This window comes from Ambystoma mexicanum, chromosome 10, assembly GCF_040938575.1.
Source record: "Ambystoma mexicanum isolate Mex_15411 chromosome 10, UKY_AmexF1_1, whole genome shotgun sequence".
Lineage (NCBI taxonomy): Eukaryota > Metazoa > Chordata > Amphibia > Caudata > Ambystomatidae > Ambystoma > Ambystoma mexicanum.
The window spans coordinates 277,593,932-277,615,905 of record NC_090932.1 but is presented as its reverse complement, the minus strand read 5'-3'; the positions used below and the strand labels follow the sequence as shown (position 1 = coordinate 277,615,905).

Genomic DNA, 21,974 nt, shown 5'->3' with positions numbered 1-21,974 from the left:
GTCTCTAGAGGCCGAGAGGAGTAATGACACACCCAGCACAATTGAATAAAATAGCAGTAAATAGGTCAACATTGACAAATTTGTTGTCTCGTCACATGCGATTCAGAAGTCGAAAACAAGGGCTAGTCATTAAGCTCTAGACAAAGAAAATGGTGTACCTACCCTCCCTTAAAAGTCCCATAATAGAGAACACGGTCCAAGGTCAACTACAAAGGAGATGCCTTGGCTTAGGGTCGGACCGATGAGAGATGATGGACTAATAGGGAAAGTGGGGACTAGTCTGACGTTACTCTCAGCACCTCAGGTCGATTTTGCTTACGTGCTGCCAATGAGCCAAAAGTCCAAGGTTGGGAAAGCATGCAAACAATCATAAGGTCTATGTAGCAACATGCTTCACTACGTTGCATAGGCTACTCCGCTGCCATTATTCTGTTTACTCTGTATCATACGTATTTAGAGATGATTCAAGGTGTGCTCACCAGATAAGGGGCATCCAGTAATATTGTTAATATTTACATGATTATTATAATTGCTCTTTTATCAGGATTCAAACCTCTGTTGTGCTGCGTTGTCTTGCCTCAAAAACACACGCATTGGCCCTGAGCTCACCTTCCTCATATAGTTATATATGTTCTCTTAACCAACCCCCCTTTCTATAGATTTTACAGTTTTCCACGTAGAGTTACATCATAGATTATGCATATCGAGGTATAAAACCTTTGTATAATCAAATTTGGTTTCAGTGTGTGGACTACAGCCAGCTTATTGTTCAGTAGATGGCCCCAATTTATTTTATGCTAATAAAGCAGTATGTTGCCACATTCTTTGAGTCTGTCCAGTTACCTGGGTATGAGAGCACTATTGGTAATTCCATCTAGCACACAAGACACTTCAAGGTGCTAAAGCACACTAGCATATATTGATACAGCCAGCATGGAAATGTATGGGCGCAGCCAGCATATTATGGGCAAAGGCATCATGAAAATGAGTTGGCGAAATGCTTCTTTGCACTGTTGGTGACTTGCATCTATTGGATTTTTTCCTGAGTTACCCTACAAAACCAATTGTAAACAGTTTGGCAGTTTACCCAATTTTTCAAGTGTGCTGTAAAATGTACTATTTTAAGACATTATTTTAAATATTTCTTCAAATGTTCTCAGCGGGGGAGAAGCTCCCCAACGCCATCACACTAGCATATTTGGGGGAAATATTTATGCCCCTCCAATTATAAAACAATAAAACAACAATCACCAGCAGAGTTGTACTGCCAGAAACTAACAACTGTAAACAATTCTATAGGGGCAAAGTGAGATTCCTGCAACCATTGCTAAAGAACGAAGGGAGCAGTTGCCACCCCCCCCCCCCATGATATGATAGGTTACTTATAACACGCTTAATACCCAGAGGTTTCTAAGCGCGGACCCGGGGTTCGAACCCATGTTGCTCCGAACCCATGTTGCTCCGTGTCATCTTGTTTCCAAGGCAAGCACGTTGCCGTTGAGCTATCCTCCCGCGACATGTACTTGGCGCCTTTATGTGGCATTATCTGTTAAACAGACTGTCCTTGAAGATCATTTGAAAATGAAGTAGGAGTGATAACTCTTCTATTAAACCGACTGTTTTTGACTGCACATTATTTGAAGCTGTGCTGGCAGTGATGTCTGCGTAAGTTAAAAGAATGCAGTCTCTTTCAGAGTGCAAGGGCATTTTTGCAACTGTTGAACATGAGTTAACTTTTTAGGATGGATATTAAGTTGATGCAAATCTCTTATTGCATTAAACCTACTCCGAACATGCTTAATGTCACGTTTTTTTAACCAGTTTGGTAAAATATACCTGGTCTGTTGACCCTTATATGATGTGCCACCAGCCCAACCCACCTTGTTGCATTTGTGCCCCCAGGTTCGCGCCCCCCCCATACTAATTTCTAGCTAGTGATGCCACAGCATATCCAGTCTTTGTTGCTGGGTCCCACCACCACCTTATACGCCGTTGGCGGTATGAAGGCTGCGTGTGTTCTAAGGGGAGAGTAGGTGAGACCTCGTTGACCGGGTCTGTGCTTCCATCCTCTTCGTATGTAGAAAGATGCTGAGCTGCTTCCACTATGTAAGGGGGTGGGGGAGTTAAGGGGTAATGGCTGCGCGCGGGCTTTTGGACGGTAGTTTGGTGGTCTGTATTTCTGCCCTAACCCATTGCTCTCCCACTTGTTCCACACCCCTCCCCTAGTCTTACCTTCTCTTACTGAAGCTGTTGTCAGGGTCCCAGCCTCTATGTAGATAAGAAGCCCAACTGTCTTTTGAAAGAAGCTGGAATCAGGGTCACACCCACCTAAAGATGTCGACGGCTTACGAAGTATGAAATGCAATGCAGTCACCAATCAGAAAACAGTCAACAACCCCAAAGGAAAAGTGAAGTTTCGTTTCATCCATAGCTCGGAGGAATGATACTATGCGCTCACTAGATAGACCTTCATTAACACGACCGCCCATTTTTTTGTTTGATGATCTATGTCGTGTGGCAAAGAGGGTAATTCTGGAATGAAGTGTACAAGGGCATTTTCAAGACAACTTTTATCAAGGACATTTTGCTGATTCGGAAAAACAATATGCACATAATTAATACGCTTTATATCGCCAAAATGCATTGTAAAGAAGGCATCGAGTACTATTGTAAAATTGTACAATTTACTTTATGATCTTGTGGGCCAGTTTCTTAGTGAATAAAAAGTCTGGATTTGGTGGTATTTATATTTTTCGAAATAGTCTCCAATTTTTTCCATATTTACTTTTTCTCCTCCAAATGTTTATTTTATTGAAGGTTTAAATCACATACAACAGTCATCTGTGGACGGGATTCGAACGGTGCCCCCGCCCCCTCGAGTCCACTAGGCAAAGTAAACGACTTCAAGTTGTTTTTCCCCATTTTATCTTCCTCCACCCTCTTTGGTACAACTTTTTCCCCTTCGTGGAACACACCTTACAACCTTTAGGCAAATTGACGCATTAACAGTTAAGCCCAATGGCTACTGGCCTCCTATTTGGTGAGCCCACTTTTGTTCCGCCGCATCGCTTCCGGATCCCCCCCACTTATGCCACCCGTTTAGACCCTTGCAGTCTGTGGGTCCGGGCCCATATATTTTGCAATTAATTCAGCCCATTCCATCGCCAGGGGGCCTGCTAGCCCATGCACCCTGCTGTGATTCTTTCCATAGTAAATACATTTTTAGCGACATTGGTCCACCCCCTTTTACTTGGAGGGTGTACACTTTTCCATTTAGTACCTATACATGCCCTTGACGCCAACAGTAACGCTGCAGCTATTTTCAGAATTCTAGTGTAATACCCATCCTCCTCCATACCAAACGAAACCAACATGGGCCATTTGATTCGGGCTATACCGTCTAGTTCTATAATACACCCCAGGACCTCGTCCCAGAAAATTTGTACCCTCGGGACCCCCACCAAATATGCAAGTAGACAGCTCTCTCTTCACAACTTCTCCAACGTGTGGGACTTGAGTTTTGGAAAATTGTCTGACCGGGTCATAATGCCACCTGTGGAGTAGCTTAATGGAGTGGAGTCTGTATTGACAGGAGATTGATGTCTGAGTTACTTCCCTGCAGAGTCTGCCCCAGAGTTCCAAATCAATATTGGTTCCCACATCTCGTCCCCATCGACCCCTCAGTTTCTCTGTGGGGCCACTACTCTACCTAACCAAGGCCCCATACATTGCCGTAATCACCCCGCTCATTTCGGTCTTTTATCTAGGAGTGCTTTGAAGGGTGTGAGGTCCCTCTGTATCTTTGCCTTGAGATCCGTTCCTGTGAGGACTCCTTTTAGCTGTAAATAAGAGAATAACGAAAGTTTGCCTATGCCCAGAGCCTCCTCTAGCTTGATTATGGTGATAAAGTTACCCTTCCTCCAGAGCTGTCCTATCTTTTCAAGCCCCGCTTCGTACCACTTCTGAAATCTTTGGGGGTTCTGTGTTGCGTCCCTCACTCCCGGTACATAGGGATGCCCCAGAGGTGAGAGCCATGTCGTCACACCCTTCATATCCACCCCTTGTCTCCATATAGTCCCCACAATAGGGTGCTCATAGATCCTACTTGGGAGCTTGTTTCTCGGGACCCATAACCATTCCCCCAATGTGGCAGGGTGCAACTGTAGGTTGCCCAAAGCAATCCACTGTAGGTCACGCTGGGACCAAAGGTGAGGTATTAGGATTCTGAGTTCAGTGGCTTTATAATAGAGCTTCATGTCTTCATGTCTGGAAGGCCTTGCTCCCCTTGGCACTTCCCCTTTCTCCCCTTCCTTGCACTTGCACAATCTGAATGATACAAGGCCTAGTAAGATCATTTGTCTTGTCTTCACTCTGTCTTCCCTCCCTTGTCTTGTCACGCCTAGAAACACTCATGTACAGGCGCATTATAAATGACATGTCATATCATATGTGTGCTCACTTATCCCACAAGTTATAGTGACACCAAGACAATTCATGCCTCAAGAGCTAACTGAGAGGGAGGAGGGAAGCATGATGCACCTATGCTTGTGAAGGACTTTTGAGTTCTTCCAAGGACAGACGGTGGAGATCCGCTGGGTAGAAGAAAGGGAAGATGTTTACGCTGACAATAATATAAAACTAGAAAGCATGTCTGAAAAAGAAGTTGTAGAGAAGGAGTCAAGTACCCCCACCAAAAGCTCCGCCCCATTGTTGCCTATATATTGGAAATCGGAAGTTGAGACACATGCAGTGCCAGTGAGGATGTGTCACGCCTCCTCCCTGCCACACCATTGCCAGACAGCCTTCCAAACTCACATCCGTCACCCCTAACCCTGCACGCTTCATCCGGCGTGTTCCCCATGACTCTCACCGCACTCAGCAACTGAATTACCAGGGACGGCTAGGACCTTTCCTGCATTGGAATCTGCCATGGCGCTTCTCTCCGGGACGGCGCCCGTCCACGGGCGCCCGGAGACTACGATCCAACGCATGGAGTGCTTCCGATCAGGTGACCAAACGCCGGCAACAGGCGGCCAATTGCCGGCAGACTCCCCTTGCAGCGTCGAGGGTCACGTGACGCGGCTCCACGTTTCCCTCGTGACTGCATCACATGCTCAATTCAACGCAGTCAAAAGGACGGGAAACGCGGAAATAAACGCTTCACAGCTGCTATTCGGAGTGCTGCACAGCGTTTTTGGATCTCGCTAAGGATTCTGATTTCTTCGACCACGGAACGTTGTACGGATTGCTTTTGGTTTCTTCCTACAGCTCAGGCGAACTTTGATCTCTAAGGATTCTGATTTCTTTGATCACGGAACGTTGTACGGATTGCTTTTGGTTTCTTCCTCCAGCTCAGGCGAACTTTGATCTCCAGGCATCACGACCTTTGGCTTTGCACAAACATTTTGAACTTTGGATATTGGACCTTGGCAATTGTTTTCTTGGCTTTCGACCCTGGACTGTTAACTGATTGTTTACGGATCATCCACTGGCTACCTGACCTACAGGTGTTCTCCATCAAGAGTGGCCACAATGACCCTTCTGTTTTCCCCTACCCCTTTGAGGCATCCTGACCAGCATATTTGGGTAAGCCCTTTAGCTTCTTCCATCATATTGTATTGTGATCATTGTGACTGTCTGCCCTAATCATTCATTGCCTTACAGTGGTCAGGGGGTCCTTCCGGTGTTCCTGGTTCCAGCTTGACGGCACTCCACACCTGTGGCCTCAAGAATTGCATTGGTAGTGATATTATTCTTACCAGTGTGGTACTTGGGGACTGAGGTATCTTCATCTACACGACCATCAAGATCACAACAGGATGCCTGTACCGCAGAAAATCATGGAAATAAGGTATCCATTAAGGAAACCATATATGCATTCACGAAGGTATGATGGCCATTTGAACGAAATCCCGGAAGAAGTGTGAAAATGAGTGAAAAAGAAGACTGGTGACGTCATGCAAAGCAGGGCTGATGAACCCAGAAAAGAGGCAAGAGGTTGAAGAACATAGGCATTCTATAGGGCCTAAGGAGGAGGTGTTAAAGATGAGCAACATTTCAGGATCGCAATGAAGATGCTCATGCTACAGAAACGATGAAGGAAATGCAAAACACTTTTACAATTGTACAGACGCAGTAACGCAAGCGTAGTTAATAGATTGCAGTGATGCACCAAGGTATATACCTTCCACAACGCCAAGGAATATACCGTCCACAAAGCACTTTAGCAGAGTCTGGACCCCATGAAAAAGACAGGATTTCAGTGTGGAAAACAGCTAAATGGCGGAGGAGAATTCAAGAAAGGCGTGGCTGGCCCAGCACCAAGAAGTCGAAGCCACCGTGAGCCTGAGTGTTCATTCAGTAGCTACAAAACTTGTGAAAAGAATAAACCACTGTCTATGGTGGGGTGGAAGAACACTGAAGACGTCAGAGGTTCATCATTTAATTGTATTTAATACAGCAAAAAGCTCCGAAACGTGGTCTCTAGTCACATGGTCAGATGAAAATAGACATTGGGTTGAGCTACGCCGAAACCAAGAGACAGACTATGCCTATACTCCCTTTTATTCTCAGGCACAAGGAACGATTACAAGGCCAAGTTCAAAGCTCAATTGACTGGCAGACTGCAAGAGTGATGATGGATGTCAGACTCATTGGGTGTGTATCTATGGTCAAGACCAGCCCACGAGCACCTGGGGTACCAGCCTGTGTTTTGCTGGCGTGTGTAGAATACTACAGAGGGGTACGAGGGTGGCAACCAATTATAGAGGGCCACGTAACAGAGAGCCCCATAGTTTGTATAACCAATAAAACGTCATGTAATTTGTGATGTTGTAGATGACATGTACTAGAGGGGGGCTTAGTTACCCACCTGATGTTAGAGACTCAATCACTAGCCCTGCCAAGTATGGAACGTATACTTAGATGTTCCCTCCAAGCCTATCACTTTCCCAAGTAGGTTTTTGTAGTTTGCCACGTAGGCTGACGTCAGTGGTGACGAGTTTTTAATATATAACTGTGTTTTTTATGAAACTCACAGAGAGATATGCTGTGAGACATCCGTTGATGTCCGTTGTACTCCCTGTTTTAGACAATTGCAAATAAAACAGACTAACTTTGCCAACTTCATGAGTCGGTCTGATTATTGATGTTTGAGTAAATTCTGCACCCCTATCTGTCTCAAAGTATTGCTACCTCGTCTTAAAGGGCCCTTAGGTATACGGGTTCAAAGCCATAAAGCATATAATGCTAGAATATGTTAAGGAAGGGATACAAATGGGAGAGATTCTGTTCACGAACCATAAGAGGGTGCAGAGTAAAAATTAAATGGGACAGGATATCCTGTGGTGCCACACAAGACCCCTGATGAGAATACGGGGTTCAGTGTTTCAAGACAGTTAATGGGAAAGGGGACAGTGGGATGTTGCGGAGAGGGGCTGGTGGGGTTTGAAGAAGAAGTGATCAGAAAAATAGATGAATGTTGCCGGGCGGTTTGGAATACTAATGTACAGGGTTTGGCCTGGATAAATGAGGCACATCAACGAGTCCATATAAAGCCTCTTATACATCTTTGTGTTTCAGAGCAGCGGGGGCGACAGAGCTAGGGGTGAACACTGGCTGCACGAAGACAACAGCAATGATGGATCGATGCTGGGCCTGTGGTCACAACCCTGCTTTTGTCATGCCTCGATCTGACTTACTGCTGTTTAATGACCCCTCTGTACTGCGGCGAAGGAGGATGGCAAACAAGCAAAGAAAAGAACGAGATGAAAACAAGCAGACAAGGAGCAAAAGAAGTAGCAATTACATGTCGGAAGAATCCTCGCAAAGTCTGCATGGATGACATCCCTCAGCACTTAAGATTGTTCAATAAGGCTTCTGTGTTTTTTACGTCGTTATTGTTACATGGGGTACAAGCAGCCACAAATGCCAATTGGCTGCAGATCACCAGGTAAGAAGTGCTGCAGCTGGCAAACTTGACTGAGAAAGGACTCAACGCAGTAAGCCCTGCGGCTGGTAGCACTTCAGAATCATTTTGTTTTCAATTTAATGACAGCGATCGAGGGAGGGGTCTGCCACAAGATCGGCAGCATTTGCTGCACGGCAGTACGTGCTAATGATGCCACCAATGAGACACTTACAGAGGCAGTCGAGATGATTCGAAGTCTGCATGAGAACATTATTAAAGAGACACAGAATGTAAAATCAGACAGTTGGCTGAACTCCTTGTTTGTCTGGGTGCCAGAGTGGCTGTTCGCCCTGTTTATAAACTAACTGCCCTCATGTGTCACAACCCTCGCCCAAAACCCCCTCTGGCAAACCCATTGGCCAGGTGGGGTCAGGACTCGGGCCTCTAGAGCCTGGCATCCTCTTCAAAAGCCCTCATGGGGTCAGTCCTGGCGCCTATGTATTGTCAGCCAACATGGAGGCATCCACATAGCTTGGTTCCTAAGAACCAAGCTATGCGGTCTAGTGTTTTGGGTGTGGTAGCCTAGGTACTACTTTACCTGGACTATTTTGTTGGGACTATGTAAACCACACCCGAGCAAGACAACACGCTTTGCGTTACTTTGTAGATTCAACTTGACGCTCACCGTGTCCAGCTATTCCCTCGAACCTCGGAAAAGCAGAACCTGCAAGGAGACAAAAGGAACATCATTAGCAGCAGCATCTTACCTGCAGTCTTCATCTTTAAACACTCGCAGCTACTGAGAACAGCTTCCTCAAATCTTCACCCCTCCCGGACAGAACAACCTGAAAGAGGAATATAGAGGCAACATTAAAGAAAGCAGTAGAGACATTTACAAATTACGAACTGCTCAAAAGGCTTACCTGGCTGGTCGCCTCTCGGCTGGCACCACTCCGGACATTCCACTCGTTTTACCAGTGGGGCTCAACCAAGCCAGTTCGCCGCGCTGAAGCTCTGCATAGTTTAGGGAGAAAAAAGAGACATTTTAAACAAAGAAAGGCATGCAGGATAGCAACAAAACTAAAGGACAGCAATAAGACCTACCTGAACAATATCAAACGGGCCGGCGTCAGTGAAGTAACTGGATCGCACTCGCCCATGAAAGACAAGGCACCCCTGCAAAGAAGGCAGGACGAAGAGCACGCCTAAGTCTACCACAAGGTGAGGAGAGGGCGCCAGAGGGACTGAAATCATACGGGGGTGGAGGGAGCATACTTACCCCAGTCGGTCAGTCTTGAACAAAGTCCTCCTGTATTTTCAGGCAGAACCTTCCCCGCAGACCACATCAGCCAAATCTGAGAAGCATACCAGCAAGTAACCCGGCTGGGTGGCTTCCCTGTGGATACCAGGTGAGCGTAACACCATGCTCATCGTGATGCTCTTTGCCGTCTGTGCAGAATAGTTGATCCTCAAAAACTGTAATGGTGCGAAGAAAAGGGTTTGATATATAATGTCTGCTAATTAGGTGGGGAAGGAGGGCAATGCAGGGGACAATACGCATCCTAGAATGAGTGGCGGTCTTGTGGAGCACCACCAGTAAACATAGAAGATTATGACGCCTTTTGGTTGGTGTGAGGAACCTGAGGGTATCATCACTTCTTTTCCCCATGGATCCTCATCTCAGGTGGCCAGGGAAAGGTGTAAAGAACTCATGGTGCCAACAGTAAAGACAGACACAAGTGATCACAGTTCAAGGGTGTTTATTAAACTGTATAGGTAGGTTGGAAAAACACCTTATCTAAACCTAAATCTAAGATGGGACCAAGCTACGACCATCAAATAATAATAAGGCAAGTCCTAGTGGCATCTTGTCAAATAAAAGGGCTTATACTAAAAGACCTATTGCCAATCCTTACAACTAAATACTAAAAGACTGTGGGATAGGGTTCATAAGAAAGAAAGAAGTGTTCACAAAATGATAAGTCAGGATGTGGTAGCCGGGGGTCTCCCTTCCCTTCCCTTCAACGAGTCCATATAAAGCCTCTTATACATCTTTGTGTTTCAGAGCAGCGGGGGCGACAGAGCTAGGGGTGAACACTGGCTGCACGAAGACAACAGCAATGATGGATCGATGCTGGGCCTGTGGTCACAACCCTGCTTTGGTCATGCCTCGATCTGACTTACTGCTGTTTAATGACCCCTCTGTACTGCGGCGAAGGAGGATGGCAAACAAGCAAAGAAAAGAACGAGATGAAAACAAGCAGACAAGGAGCAAAAGAAGTAGCAATTACATGTCGGAAGAATCCTCGCAAAGTCTGCATGGATGACATCCCTCAGCACTTAAGATTGTTCAATAAGGCTTCTGTGTTTTTTACGTCGTTATTGCTACATGGGGTACAAGCAGCCACAAATGCCAATTGGCTGCAGATCACCAGGTAAGAAGTGCTGCAGCTGGCAAACTTGACTGAGAAAGGACTCAACGCAGTAAGCTCTGCGGTTGGTAGCACTTCAGAATCATTTTGTTTTCAATTTAATGACAGCGATCGAGGGAGGGGTCTGCCACAAGATCGGCAGCAGTTGCTGCACGGCAGTACGTGCTAATGATGCCACCAATGAGACACTTACAGAGGCAGTCGAGATGATTCGAAGTCTGCATGAGAACATTATTAAAGAGACACAGAATGTAAAATCAGACAGTTGGCTGAACTCCTTGTTTGTCTGGGTGCCAGAGTGGCTGTTCGCCCTGTTTATAAACTAACTGCCCTCATGTGTCACAACCCTCGCCCAAAACCCCCTCTGGCAAACCCATTGGCCAGGTGGGGTCAGGACTCGGGCCTCTAGAGCCTGGCATCCTCTTCAAAAGCCCTCATGGGGTCAGTCCTGGCGCCTATGTATTGTCAGCCAACATGGAGGCATCCACATAGCTTGGTTCCTAAGAACCAAGCTATGCGGTCTAGTGTTTTGGGTGTGGTAGCCTAGGTACTACTTTACCTGGACTATTTTGTTGGGACTATGTAAACCACACCCGAGCAAGACAACACGCTTTGCGTTACTTTGTAGATTCAACTTGACGCTCACCGTGTCCAGCTATTCCCTCGAACCTCGGAAAAGCAGAACCTGCAAGGAGACAAAAGGAACATCATTAGCAGCAGCATCTTACCTGCAGTCTTCATCTTTAAACACTCGCAGCTACTGAGAACAGCTTCCTCAAATCTGCACCCCTCCCGGACAGAACAACCTGAAAGAGGAATATAGAGGCAACATTAAAGAAAGCAGTAGAGACATTTACAAATTACAAACTGCTCAAAAGGCTTACCTGGCTGGTCGCCTCTCGGCTGGCACCACTCCGGACATTCCACTCGTTTTACCAGTGGGGCTCAACCAAGCCAGTTCGCCGCGCTGAAGCTCTGCATAGTTTAGGGAGAAAAAAGAGACATTTTAAACAAAGAAAGGCATGCAGGATAGCAACAAAACTAAAGGACAGCAATAAGACCTACCTGAACAATATCAAACGGGCCGGCGTCAGTGAAGTAACTGGATCGCACTCGCCCATGAAATACAAGGCACCCCTGCAAAGAAGGCAGGACGAAGAGCACACCTAATTCTACCACAAGGTGAGGAGAGGGCGCCAGAGGGACTGAAATCATACGGGGGTGGAGGGAGCATACTTACCCCAGTCGGTCAGTCTTGAACAAAGTCCTCCTGTATTTTCAGGCAGAACCTTCCCCGCAGACCACATCAGCCAAAGCTGAGAAGCATACCAGCAAGTAGCCCGGCTGGGTGGCTTCCCTGTGGATACCAGGTGAGCGTAACACCATGCTCATCGTGATGCTCTTTGCCGTCTGTGCAGAACAGTTGATCCTCAAAAACTGTAATGGTGCGAAGAAAAGGGTTTGATATATAATGTCTGCTAATTAGGTGGGGAAGGAGGGCAATGCAGGGGACAATACGCATCCTAGAATGAGTGGCGGTCTTGTGGAGCACCACCAGTAAACATTGAAGATTATGACGCCTTTTGGTTGGTGTGAGGAACCAGAGGGTATCATCACTTCTTTTCCCCATGGATCCTCATCTCAGGTGGCCAGGGAAAGGTGTAAAGAACTCATGGTGCCAACAGTAAAGACAGACACAAGTGATCACAGTTCAAGGGTGTTTATTAAACTGTATAGGTAGGTTGGAAAAACACCTTATCTAAACCTAAATCTAAGATGGGACCAAGCTACGACCATCAAATAATAATAAGGCAAGTCCTAGTGGCATCTTGTCAAATAAAAGGGCTTATACTAAAAGACCTATTGCCAATCCTTACAACTAAATACTAAAAGACTGTGGGATAGGGTTCATAAGAAAGAAAGAAGTGTTCACAAAATGATAAGTCAGGATGTGGTAGCCGGGGGTCTCCCTTCCCCACATTTTGAGAACAGGACAAGGCGGGACTCCTGAGCACAGCACACTCTCGAGCTTTCCCAGCCCAAAACTACAGTTTCATTCTCAGGTATCAGGCTCTTTGGTGGTTAAGTCTCTTTTATTCAATAAAAGTCTCTTGCCTTCGAGGACTTGATGTGTTCAAACAACCAAACAAAAAGTCCCTTTCCGTATGTACGTTGGGTCATGCATTTTTACCGGTGGATCACCCTCTTCTGGGTTCAGACCCTTCTCGCATGTTAGCCTCCCTCTGTCGGGTCACTATGGCCTTTTCCTGTCATGATCTCTGCTTCCAAAAGGTCAGGGTTTTCCCAACTCCCTTGGAAGCAGATCCATAACCCAGGTTCCGAGTGCCAACCAGTCCCAATTGGGACCTTTTGGACCCAGTCCTGGCGCCAGCGGCACCAGGCTCATAAATATGCCCAGTCCCAGCGCTGGAAGCGCCGGGCTCATAATGCTTGGGTGGACTTACCTGCAGCAGACCATGCTGCTTACTTGCCTGCCAGTTGAGCCTCTGATCCTCTTCTGTTTGGAACTACTGTTCCTGTTGGGTGGGGCAGGAGCCACTCCCTAGATTCAGAACACTGGAACTCTTCTGGAAAGCAGGAACTCTTTTCTTACCTAGGCGTGGCTGTGGAAGGAGACACATAAGCACTACAGGAGGCTATTTAAACCACACCCGATGGATGAATCTTGCTTTGCGTTATTCTGCATCCTCTGCAGCAGAACGCTCATCGTGTCTTCTGCATCTGATCCTGGGCCTTAGGAAAAAGGCTTACCATCCTGAATCCAGTCTTCAGCAACACCTATAAAGACAAGAAAGAACAGGTTAGCATTACGGTCTTCAGTGACAGCTCTTCACTTACCTGGTCCATCGGCTGTCACCAACGCCTCGCGCTGCATTCCGGCATCTGAAAGACAAAGGCTTACCTACTCTTCGTGCGCTCCGGAGGTCTTCACACTGCATTCCGGCATCTGAAAGACAAAAGCTTACCAACTCTTCACACGCTCCGGAGGCCTTCGGCGCTGCATCCCGCATCTGAAAGACAAAAACAAGGTGCGTTTAAAGACATTGGGGAACTTTAATACTCACGTGCCCTTACTCCTTTCCACATCTAACCCAGTGGGTATTCCGGCACCCTGCAGCCGCTCCGAACTTGTACCTGCAAAATAAAAAGACAGTTAGAGCGCATCGTGAAGCAGGCAACAAGCGCTTACGTACGTGCTTCCAGGCGCTTCTATTCATCACACGGGCTCCATCTTCAACTCACTTCAGCCCGTCATCCGCCATCGCCGGAACCCTGCAAAACAAGAAACATCATTACTAAAGACTTTAAAGACATTAGAATTACTCGAAACTTACCGTTCGTGCAGTAAACGACGGACAGCAGTCCTCTGAAGTCAAGAGGCCTGCTCCCCTTATCCAGTGAAGAAACTGGTTACAGCACCCTGCCCCGAGGCAGATGGAGAGCACGGCGTTCACTTACCTAAGGTGAGAGCGTTAACCTTTGGGGTTCTACAGGAGAAGAGAAAGGGAAGAAGAGAGAGACATTCAATAACCCAGTTCCTTAATCCCATATTTTCTATCTGCAGACATCTTACCCTTCAAGTCAGACATACAGTGCACAGAGGTCCAGCCCAAAGAGCCAGCCGTGTGTTACACATCACCTTTGCAGATACGGTATACGCTCAGTCAAGACCGGCGCCTCTACGGGAATCAGGTGAGCGTTACAGAACGCAAAGCCTACCACAAAACTCCCGTCCAGGCGCTATGGAAACCTCGGATACCGACTAGCTAGCCCAGTTACTTGGGGAACTAAGGGCAGAAGTGCATGCAGCCCGTCAGGAAACGAACGCTCTAAGAAGGGAACTGATTATTTCCAAGGAGCGAACAGATGATCTCGCTAGACAATTGCTACAGTCACAAGCCGGACAGACCCCGTTACCCGCATCTGGGGGAAATCTTCCTTCTACATCCTCTATGAATCCAGTGCAGATCAACCTACCTGGGAATGTACCTCTGGCTCTGCCCGAACGATTTTCTGGTGACCCAAAGAGGTTTGCAGTATTTATCAATCAGTGCCGGTTGCATTTCTTATGCCGGCCAGCAGCCTTTCCAACTGATAAAGCTAAAGTAGCTTTCGTGCTTTCGTACCTTAGTGGCAATGCGGCAGACTGGTCGATCCCTCTAGTAAATCAAGATGATCCGGTCCTCCATGATTTTCAAGCTTTTCAGCTCAGTATGGAAAAACTGTTCGCAAGACATTCACAGGGGTAGGCCTTGGACAATGAGCTTCTTTCGTTGCGACAAGGTAATCAAGACCTTTTGGCTTATATTGCGTCTTTTAACAGACTGATAGTGGAAACTCAATGGCCTGAGGACAAAAGGATTACGCTGTTTTATAGAGGTCTACGTGGAGAGCTCAAAGATGTGTTAGCCCAAGTAGTGAATCCCCCACAAGATTGTTCAGACTATATAGACTTAGTCGTTCAAATAGATCACAGACTGCAGAACAGGAAGGCCGATCGTTCCAAGTTTGATGCTCGAGTATTTTCCAAACCGCCAACTCCTTCCAAAGGAGTAGACCCTGGGGAACCCATGCAAATAGGGGGTCTGAAAGGTCCTCTAACACAAAAGGAGCGGGAAAGGAGAAAACAGTTGCAATTATGCCTCTATTGCGGAAACTCAGGGCACTTTCTTCGAGACTGTCCGGTGAAACCTGCCAAGAAGGCAGTAGGAGCTGCAGTTACCAAAGTTACAAACTCTGAGCAGGGAAACAACCTCGCCCGACAAGAATAGAGGTCCTCTTGCCGAGCGTGAAAACCAGTTCCGTGACCTCGCATTTCGTGATACCTATGGTCCTCATTAACCCTGATAATCCGGATCGATTACATGCAATTGAAGCTTACGTCGACAGCGGTGCCATCGGCAATTATGTGGATCATGAAATGGTTTTGAGGATGAATCTAACTCTTTGTCCCAAGGCTGTAAAGGACGTCATTACTACGGTGGATGGTACGGAGATAGCCTCCGGGCCAGTAACGCATACCACTCAAGAGGTGACGCTAGTAAGTCAAGATGGACACCATGAGAAGATCGTGTTCGATGTGATCAAGGCCCCTCAGTTTCAGATTATTCTAGGAATACCTTGGTTAGAGAAACACAATCCTCTGTTCGATTGGCGAGCAAGAACGGTCCAGTTTCCAGAATGTGTCTCTACTTGTCACCCTCCACCTGGTGTTGCACTGGCAGCAATTTCTTCAGAGACTCCCCAGTTACCTCCCGAATACCTAGAATACCAAGATGTTTTCCGGAAGGATCAGGCTAACTCTCTACCTCCTCATAGGTCTTATGACTGCCAGATAGACCTGATACCTGGATCTACTCCTCCTTGTAGTAGAATTTATGCCCTCTCCGAGCCTGAGAACCTTCACCTTCGACAATACCTGGATCAATACCTGGCAAATGGGTTTATTCGTCCTTCCAAGTCCCCTGCTTCTTCAGCTTTGTTCTTCGTTCCAAAAAAGGAAGGAGACCTTAGAACTTGTATAGATTATCGCTCCCTGAACCAGATCACCGTTAAGAATAGATATCCGTTACCTTTGATCCCTGAACTCCTGGACCAAGTCAGAAAAGCATGCATATATACAAAGCTGGATCTTAGAGGAGCTTACCACTTGGTACGAGTAAAAGAGGGCGATGAATGGAAGACGGCCTTCCGCACCAAGTATGGACTATTTGAATATCAGGTCATGCCCTTCGGACTTTGCAATGCCCCGGCCGCCTTTCAATATTTTATGAACGATGTCCTCAGAGAGCTCATAGATGTGTGTGTTGTTGTTTACATTGACGACATCCTCGTTTATTCTTCATCGGAATCTGAACATCGGAAACACGTGAAAATGGTCCTCGAAAGATTGCGTCAACACAAACTTTTCGCTAAGTTGGAAAAATGTGTTTTCAACGTAACTGAAGTTGAATTCTTGGGATTCATATTATCACCTGGCGGAGTGCGTATGGATTCAAAGAAGGTCGATGCAGTTCTCAAATGGCCATCACCATCCTCCGTAAAAGGTGTGCAAAGCATGTTAGGCTTCGCTAACTTTTACCGCAGGTTTATCCCCGAATTCTCTCGAATAGTCCAGCCCATCACTGCCTTGTTAAAGAAAAACAAACGTTTTGAATGGTCTACCGAGGCGGAACAAGCTTTCCAGGATTTGAAGACTAAATTTATCTCTGCACCAATCTTAAAACACCCTCGCCCAGAACTCCCCTACATCGTGGAAACTGATGCTTCAAGCCTTGCCATGGGGGCAGTTCTATCACAAAAGGACCCGGTAACCAATCAGTTGCATCCTGTGGCATTTTGGTCCCGCAAATTCTCGCCTCCTGAAATCAATTACACGATTACTGACAAGGAACTTCTGGCTATCAAGTCTGTCTTTAAGGCTTGGCGGCATTATCTGCTGGGGGCCCGACACACCGTTACTGTGATTACGGATCACCGAAACCTGCAATATTTGAAAACCGCAAAAGCCCAATCCTCTAGACAACTCCGTTGGGCATTATTCTTTGCCGAGTTTGACTTCATAATTACCTATCGACCTGGTACAAAGAACGGTAAAGCTGATGCCCTTTCTCGGATGGGAGTGGAAGAACACTTGATCAACCCTAAACCTGTACCAATCATTCCCGAACAAAGAATTCTGGGTGTAATCGCCACAGAATCCATAGAGGAAGTTAAGGATAAGGCCAGGCAACTTGTAACTCCAGCAGACATACAGAATTGGCATCTGCAGGGAAAGGACTTTGCAGTAAAGGACAACTTATTGTATTTCCAAGAACGATTATACCTACCCAGCACAGATTTACAGAAAAAAGTAATCTCTTGTTATCACGATTCTTTAATGGAAGGACATCCCGGTATGGCCAAGACCTCAGAAAAGATCAAGCGCTACTTCTGGTGGCCGTCTTGGAAAAAAGATATCAGAGACTTTATAATGTCCTGTGGAGTATGCGCCCAAAACAAGAGTCAAAAGGAAAGACCAGCAGGCCTCTTACGCCCTGTTGACATCCCACCTCGCCCTTGGCATACGCTTTCTATGGACTTCATCACCGATCTACCTCCATGCTCTGGATACAATACGATTCTAGTAATCGTGGACTTATTCTCCAAGATGGCGCATTTCATTCCGCTCAAAGGCTTGCCAACAGCAGCAACTCTGGCCCGAGAATTTCTCGAAAACATCGTCCGACTGCACGGTTTTCCTTCGGTTCTAATTTCGGATCGAGGTAGTCAACTTATTTCTCATTTTTGGCGAAGTTTCTGTCGGTCGGCTCAAATTGATGTGAGACTATCGACCAGTCACCACCCTCAGACCGACGGACAAACCGAGAGGACCAATCAAACTCTGGAACAGTATTTACGCTGCATGCTGCAACAAACTGAAAAAACTTGGAAAGACATCCTTTGGATAGCCGAATATGCCTACAATAACTATGTCCATTCGGGAACTGGGAAAACCCCGTTTTTTCTTTTGTACGGCAGTCACCCTCGAACCTCGGACTTGGATCCCCTCCAAGATCTTGAAACACCAGCAGTAGACTACCTGCATTCTACAATCACCCAAGCCTTTAAGGAAGCTGTTTCACACCTTCAAAGGGCTAAAGAACAATACAAGAAAGGAGCAGATCAACATCGGAAGGAAGCCCCTCAATATCAAGTAGGGGATCAAGTCTGGTTATCCACCAAATATCTACCTCTAAAAGGGCCACGCACATTCAACCCAAGATACCTTGGTCCCTATTCCATCACTACCATAGTAAACCCAGTAGCGGTCAAGTTGGACTTGCCCCCGCACATGAAGATACATCCGGTCTTCCACGTCTCTCTATTAAAACCCGTGCAACCTCAAACCCGACTAACTAAATCTCCAAAACCTATCCTAGTTGATGGAGAACTCGAGTTTGAAGTCAAAAGCATTCTGGACTCCAAGATCTCCAAATCTAAACTATTTTACCTAATTGACTGGAAAGGCTACGGCCCCCAAGAGAGATCCTGGGAACCTGCTGAATATGTCCACGCTCCTCGCCTAATCAAAAGATTTCACCGAACATTTCCTGACAAGCCCAAACCCCCGGAGAAGCCCGGTTTGGGAGGGGCCTTGAGGGGGGGGTACTGTCATGATCTCTGCTTCCAAAAGGTCAGGGTTTTCCCAACTCCCTTGGAAGCAGATCCATAACCCAGGTTCCGAGTGCCAACCAGTCCCAATTGGGACCTTTTGGACCCAGTCCTGGCGCCAGCGGCACCAGGCTCATAAATATGCCCAGTCCCAGCGCTGGAAGCGCCGGGCTCATAATGCTTGGGTGGACTTACCTGCAGCAGACCATGCTGCTTACTTGCCTGCCAGTTGAGCCTCTGATCCTCTTCTGTTTGGAACTACTTTTCCTGTTGGGTGGGGCAGGAGCCACTCCCTAGATTCAGAACACTGGAACTCTTCTGGAAAGCAGGAACTCTTTTCTTACCTAGGCGTGGCTGTGGAAGGAGACACATAAGCACTACAGGAGGCTATTTAAACCACACCCGATGGATGAATCTTGCTTTGCGTTATTCTGCATCCTCTGCAGCAGAACGCTCATCGTGTCTTCTGCATCTGATCCTGGGCCTAAGGAAAAAGGCTTACCATCCTGAATCCAGTCTTCAGCAACACCTATAAAGACAAGAAAGAACAGGTTAGCATTACGGTCTTCAGTGACAGCTCTTCACTTACCTGGTCCATCGGCTGTCACCAACGCCTCGCGCTGCATTCCGGCATCTGAAAGACAAAGGCTTACCTACTCTTCGTGCGCTCCGGAGGTCTTCACACTGCATTCCGGCATCTGAAAGACAAAAGCTTACCAACTCTTCGCACGCTCCGGAGGCCTTCGGCGCTGCATCCCGCACCTGAAAGACAAAAACAAGGTGCGTTTAAAGACATTGGGGAACTTTAATACTCACGTGCCATTACTCCTTTCCACATCTAACCCAGTGGGTATTCCGGCACCCTGCAGCCGCTCCGAACTTGTACCTGCAAAATAAAAAGACAGTTAGAGCGCATCGTGAAGCAGGCAACAAGCGCTTACTTACGTGCTTCCAGGCGCTTCTATTCATCACACGGGCTCCATCTTCAACTCACTTCAGCCCGTCATCCGCCATCGCCGGAACCCTGCAAAACAAGAAACATCATTACTAAAGACTTTAAAGACATTAGAATTACTCGAAACTTACCGTTCGTGCAGTAAACGACGGACAGCAGTCCTGTGAAGTCAAGAGGCCTGCTCCCCTTATCCAGTGAAGAAACTGGTTACAGCACCCTGCCCCGAGGCAGATGGAGAGCACGGCGTTCACTTACCTAAGGTGAGAGCGTTAACCTTTGGGGTTCTACAGGAGAAGAGAAAGGGAAGAAGAGAGAGACATTCAATAACCCAGTTCCTTAATCCCATATTTTCTATCTGCAGACATCTTACCCTTCAAGTCAGACATACAGTGCACAGAGGTCCAGCCCAAAGAGCCAGCCGTGTGTTACACATCACCTTTGCAGATACGGTATACGCCCAGTCAAGACCGGCGCCTCTACGGGAATCAGGTGAGCGTTACATTTCCTGCACAATTTCAACTATTGCATTCACAAGTCTTAATGTCCTTTTAGACAATCCACTGTGGACATCCCGCTGTCGGGTTCACTCTTGTCAACACAATGTTAATTGGGGCATCATGCTTTGCCCCATTCTGCAGGCATCCCTCTGTCGGGTTCACGTTTGCTAGCCTCACAGTTCCTTCTACTTTCTCACCATGCAGGATTCATTTCCCTTCATCTTCCAATTACTTGTCAGTCAAAGACTTTCGACTGTACAGGGGTTTTTGCTAGATCCCTGTATGACCACATTGACCTTTTCCTTGCGACTCCAGTGGTTTCAACAATAGGGGAATCAACCAGAGTCTCTCTAGTGAGCACCCACGTGGTGCCGGACCCTTCTGCAGCTGGTTTTCCCCCGAGGTGTTAACAGTTGTTTGATTTTCCCTTAATTTGCCATTCGCAACTTTCATTCAACACAGTGTAGTTTTTATTGGTTCTTCTTTTAACTCACCGGTTGTGATGAACCGATTGGCTTTTCTTGTCTTTAGAGTCAAGGATGGTGCCACGGTAGCAAGCATCTCTCCCTGAGATGCAACTCTCCCTATCAGTGTAGGAGGTCTCCATGTCCCGTTGACATTTGCTGCAACACACACTGGCTATTGTTTGCGGTTTTATGATTGAGGCTTCATGGGTCTGTCTCGAAAAAGGCAAGGTCACTTTCCTCCTTGTCGCCCCTTCGGTTCTCGCTGCCTTTCTACTCCTCTTGAACTGCCACCCTGGGATAGCCGTCTCGTTGTGCAGTCTGCCTTGCTCGAAGTGTGCTTTCGTGCTTCGCATTTTATCCCTGTGAGGAAGGGAAATGGCCTCAGGTGTGGGTGATTCTGGTCAATTGCCTGACTTTGCCTGATCTTTGTGTTGGGACATGTCAGGTAAACAGATGTGGGATTAGTGCTTTGTCTTTCATATTGTGAGAAAGTGTTTGTGTCGGGAAAGGGTGGGGGGTAGAGTTTCTGTGTATCCTACCTGGTAGGCTGGGAAAAGGTGTTATAAGAAGGGGAATACCACGTCTCACCTACACGTGTCCCACTTTCACTCCCCAAGGACCCCCCGTCCTGGTGATCCTCCCGCACTGGTCCAACCCCAGGAACTGGATCCAATAGGAAAAGCAGTGTCCTGGCCACCTGGATGACAGACCCCCGCAGTCTAGTCAGGGAGACACCTTCAGGTTTCTCACAAAGGCCATTGCTTTTGAATCTCGCACCTGGGGGTGGATATGCAAGGGAGGATCACCTGGGTGGAGGCAACTTGGGATGTGGGGCGAGGATGTCCTTAGGTGAGACATAGTATCCCCTATTCCCTTTTCACAATTAACTCTCTATCTCTAAAGCCTTTGTAGGTTATTGCCAACCCTTTCACATTTGTTCCTTCCAAACTGTCACCCCAGAAACACAACCTTAGTACTGGGACGGTGAAGAGACCAACTATTTGACTGATACACACACATATCAGAGACAAAATGAGAAATATAAAAGCTCCTTTTATGAAATCTGTTCCAAACATCACTCTGGTAGTGAGACAAAGGAGAGGGTTATGGAGGCATACTGGTGGAACAATCAGGCATGTCTACCTAATGGAGTTCTCCATAGTCAGGCAATTGAACTCAATGGCCCACACCTGTGGTCACTTAAGACACCTGATGGATTAAAAATGCCTGATGCATTGAGAGAAAGAGAACCAGCTGGAGAGGGAGAACCGGCTGGAGTCTCACACTCTGATGGTAAACAAACTGGTTCAATATTCTTATCACCCACCTCCTCCTCCTCCTCACCTGTTGACACGTCGTAAGAGGATCCTTCAAAAGACAATTCTCTTCTCTCTCTCCAGACGGAGTCATGCTTTCTTTTGAGGATCTTAGGATGGGCTCGTCTAGAGGCCACCTTGCCTAATAGCAATTTGCCCGGCAGTGGGACCCCCAGTGAGCCAACCTCACAATCAGGGAAAAGCCTTGCTGAAAAACCCTGAA

At 47.0% G+C, this 21,974-nt stretch overlaps 1 protein-coding gene across 2 annotated transcripts in view; it reads right to left on the bottom strand.

The window, feature by feature from the left end:
• PLEKHB2 (pleckstrin homology domain containing B2) overlaps positions 1-21,974 on the bottom strand; it is a 754,336-nt gene that overhangs the window by 622,579 nt on the left and 109,783 nt on the right. The window contains exon 1 of one of the 2 annotated variants that reach the window (XM_069617848.1): positions 2,233-2,341. The exons of the other annotated variant lie outside the window; for it this stretch is intronic. The gene's annotated coding sequence lies outside the window, so the exon portion shown is untranslated. Of the gene's footprint in view, positions 1-2,232; positions 2,342-21,974 lie in introns of those variants that run through there. 2 annotated transcript variants of the gene reach the window in all.